Below are 3,447 nucleotides of genomic sequence, written 5' to 3'. Positions count from 1 at the left end.
AAAAAAAAAAAAATCACAGCTGCCTGAGGAAGACTCTGGCTCACAGATCAGTGGATACTAGAAGGGTATTCAGGCCTGTTATTATGCTCTTTTGGACTGCTACTGTTGACTGCTCTAAGAGACATGATGCTAGGACAGATAGTCTGATAACAGCATTACCAATCTTATTTTGAGTCAGTAAACTCACTTCAGGTGCATCTTACAGAGAACAGGCTACATGAATTTAAGTCTTCATGAGCACCTCCTGCTATTCCTTTTAAAGGAAACAGCCTCATCATAACAAACATTCATGCTTTAATGAAAATGATTAATTTACTTTAAAATCCATTTGGGCTACTAAAATTCTGCACTACCACAAAATATAAGCAAAACAAGCTATGAAACAAACTCTGTGATGACGCTATGGAATCTCTTCAAATGGCAGCTTTTAGTAATTTTTTGACCTACTTACATGAGCCAAGTAAGTTTCTCTTCATTTAGTTACAGGAGAATTTTGCTTCACTTTTCGCATCATACTCTGCTATGTCACACAGTGAAATCAGAGTGGGTTTGAATGACTTGACTGTAACACACTTGCTTTGAACAGGTACTTCTATGACTCCTAATACTTGTGAAATTTAATTGCTTCTGGTATGGAAGAGGCAGAATCCCTAGAAGAAAATGGAAGTGCATACACACACATGGGTTTGAGCAGTGAGGCAAAATGAATGTAATTTTCTATTCAAAGCAAAATTATTGTGCAGAATATGTCCATTTAGGTAAATATCAAAGATATCATCCAAAATGTTGAAAGTCATTAATAAACCCAAAGTTTTGTATATAATATAGTGTCTGAATACCAGTATATAGTATCTGAAGGGGTCTAAAAGCAAGGCATTTTAGAAGCTCTGAAAAGTTGAACATGTTTTCTTCAAAGATTGATTATATATATATCTGTTTATATGTGTAATTAAATGTCTTTTTAACTTCAAGTAAAGATGTAGGTAGTTTTGCTTTTTCATTGCATCTGTGAATATAATCTGCTTTTTTACAGTTCTTTTTGTGCTATAGGTAACACTATGTATTTCGTACAGAGAACAAAAGATACTTCAATGGCTATTTACTTGCATTTGAAAAAAAGTCTTACTCTGACCGACGTTTATATTATTGGAGATGAGTGATGGGAAGAGGAATTTTATTCACAAAAATGACTAAAATTTGTTTTTACAAAATAATGAATCATGCAAAAACCATTACACAGCAGTCTCAAGCCTTTCTTCAACAGGATCTGGAATGTGAACGTGCGTCCAGTAGAGAATAAAAGCCCATGAAAATTCTAATCAAACTGAATCAAACTTTGCATGTTGCAAAGTTCATGCCTGCCAAATTATAAAATATTTATAAAACAATTATAAAATATTATCATACTAATTCAGAAAATTTCTAAGAAATCAGTCAGGTAAGTAGCTTGAGTTCTGAGTTTCTCAATTAACCTTTTCTAACTTTTCTCTTTATTAGAATTAATTATAGCATAAATCTTTCTACTACATTAGCACACAGAAAAATGTCATGCGAGATATTTTTCTCCATCCAGGCTGCCTGCAATAGTAGAACCTAGTCTTAAGCTTTCCAAACAATGTAGATGTTCACTCTACAATAACCATAAATAAAAATTAAAAAGGAAAAACAGTCATTGTAAGAGAAGAGAAATATCCAAGAAAGACAGTCCCAAGATTCCACCAGTGAAATGGAAATAAAATGTGTTGCTGGTATATATTGTTTTAGAGTATGTAAAATGTCCCTGAAGAAACTGCCATTCTCTGCCATCTTCCTCTGTTGGAAAAGTCACCTGCAACATTCAACTGCAAAATGCAGTCAGATTTAAAACGCCTTAATATTGTAAACTCGGGCAGGCAGACACCACTTACTACTAGGTGTCTTCAAAATTGATTACATAACACCTTTAATGAGAAGTAGGAAAAGTGTGCCAGGTAGCTTTTTCTAAAATAAAAACAAACCTTCTCTCACCCCAAAACTGACAGCTTCCATCTTTCCCAGCCCTGAGATAAGATGGATATTGCTGATCCAGAAAGAGGCAATTTCCCAATTAAAATTTTTTAGTTAGTGCAGAAAGGGAAGGTACCTATGGAAGGCAAAAGCCTTTCTTCCCCCGACTTTCCCAGAACTCTAGTTAACTAGTTACCGGATTACTTTTCAGAACAATATGAAGGGCAGCCAACACAGAGGGAGTAAGCTGTGGTCTTATTCTTCCACCCAAGATCCAAACTGCCAAACTGCGTATAGCAAATGGGGAAGGGAAGGAGAAAACTTGATAGGATGAGGAGCAAAAGCTTAAGCTTCGTCTTGATGAAAATCAGTCTAAGAATGCTGCTTAAATACAGATGTGTAAGCTTTTATCCCCCTTTGAAGTCATAGCTATGAAAAAGGCAACTAACATTCATGAGTTCTTCTGAAATCTTCCCTTCTAGTTTCTAAAAAAAAATACCAACAAAAAACCCCCACACAAAGATGTTCAGCCTAAGACTGGATCTTCCAAGTAACTAAGAGAGACTATGACTTCAGATTTTAAAACAGCACTTCTAAAATCATCATCTTCCATAAAATAAGAGCTGCTAGATGGGCACCCTTTCTTTATATGCTAAGTCTCAAAAGATACCAAAAAACTTCCTATTTCCATGAACACTACAGCAGGCACCTGTGAACTCAGCTGATCCGCACAAAATAACCCAAGGATTTTATCAGATCAAAAGCTGAACCTATGCCAAAAAATATTGAATACACTGCATAAAAAGGGAAGGTTTATGTAACGTGTGAATTATTCCCACTCAAAGCACAAATAAGGCCTCCTTTAATACTGTGTGATGTTTTAGCACTATCCTTCCAGATACACCAATTAAAAGCTAAAGAAAAACATACAGAAAGCATGACTGGTGAAAAAACTGGGCAGCGTGTCATGGCTAGACAGAAGATTAAAGAGTGACTTTGTTACAGTTACCAGATACATGGAAATGCATACAAGGCTGTAAAAAAGAGAATAATGAACTGTTCAACAGATCTATGAGCTTTATGACAAAATGTGGTAGTCCTGAAGAGCAACCAGTGTGACTTAGACTGGTGTCTGGGAAATCATTTCCAGCCTTACCACATCACTGGACTTTTTAGGCAATATAACTAAACATTTATTAAGAATGGATGAAGTACGGGTTATCCCGCCCTGTATCAGGAGGATCAACAAGATGGCCTTCCTTTCAACTCCTATCAAATCATGTGAAATGTAAACCACAAGCAAGAGCAGAAGATATTAAATAATTTCATTCTACTATATTCCAAAAGCTGAGATGCATCTGCATTAAATAGGAGGATGTATACGTATGTATTCTGCCATGGTGTAACAGATATACACATTTTTAAACTATTGCCAACACAAAGCAGTACAGCAACTTGATT

Source organism: Fulmarus glacialis, unplaced genomic scaffold, assembly GCF_000690835.1.
Source record: "Fulmarus glacialis isolate BGI_N327 unplaced genomic scaffold, ASM69083v1 scaffold25529, whole genome shotgun sequence".
Lineage (NCBI taxonomy): Eukaryota > Metazoa > Chordata > Aves > Procellariiformes > Procellariidae > Fulmarus > Fulmarus glacialis.
The sequence above is the reverse complement of the archived record's forward strand: the minus strand, read 5'-3'. Positions refer to the sequence as shown.